Source organism: Dipodomys merriami, unplaced genomic scaffold, assembly GCF_024711535.1.
Source record: "Dipodomys merriami isolate MVZ:Mamm:240054 unplaced genomic scaffold, mDipMer1.0.p SCAF_52, whole genome shotgun sequence".
Lineage (NCBI taxonomy): Eukaryota > Metazoa > Chordata > Mammalia > Rodentia > Heteromyidae > Dipodomys > Dipodomys merriami.
In genome coordinates, this window is record NW_027206091.1 from 8,845,361 (window position 1) to 8,846,172 (window position 812).

The window sequence follows — 812 nt, forward strand, 5'->3', positions numbered from 1 at the left end:
TTTTTTTTTTTTTTAAATATTTATGTCATTTATTGCCTTTAAGTTACAGCATCTCACTATACACACTGTATGAATAAGAAGGTACTTCTCAACACTGGAAGTCAGATTTTAGGTATATGGCCAGCTGTTGGGTGTCTAGGGTCACTGAAGTCAAGAATTCCGAGGACCAAAGTGTTAGTACTTACACAATTTTGTTTTTGTTGATGTCTATTAAGCAAATCCCAAGAGAGGTATACATATAGTACTCATGAAATCCTCATCAGGCATGATTAAGTCAGCTCCCTTTTTGGAGCTGAAGGAAATAAAGCATTCAGCACTGGAAAGGCAGAAGAGTGGGGGTGAGGGAGTCTCCACCACCTCTACACGATGGTGTGAGAGAGCAGGAGTTGGGCACTTTCTCCTTGGCAAGGCCATTCCCGTGCAGGGGATCGGAGACACGCAGTGGGGGCTGGGTGCTGACCAGCAAGAGCAGTTCCATGGTTATGCAGAGGCCTTTTGACCCATCTGGTATTGGATGAGCCCTCCTCCCTGGATGAGCTGGGCCACCTCATTGGTGGCATGGCACGCAAACAGCAGCCAGTTTCGAGGTTGAACCTTATAGGCAAATCTCATGAACGTCAGAGAATAACAACAGAGCGCAAATGTCATCCGCCCGCTGATGATGTCTGGAGACTTCTTCATGTCGTTGATGGCGGCAATGGGGAGACCCCAGTTGGCTACTGGGCCCCAGAAGTGCGTGCTCATGAGGTAGTCCCGGAAATCCTTGCTCCCGACATAGTTCGCCGCTCTTTGCCCACCAGGGCCCCGGCCAT

At 48.6% G+C, this 812-nt stretch overlaps 1 pseudogene; it reads right to left on the bottom strand.

The window, feature by feature from the left end:
• On the bottom strand, positions 1 to 812 carry LOC138811199 (mitochondrial pyruvate carrier 1 pseudogene; annotated as a pseudogene).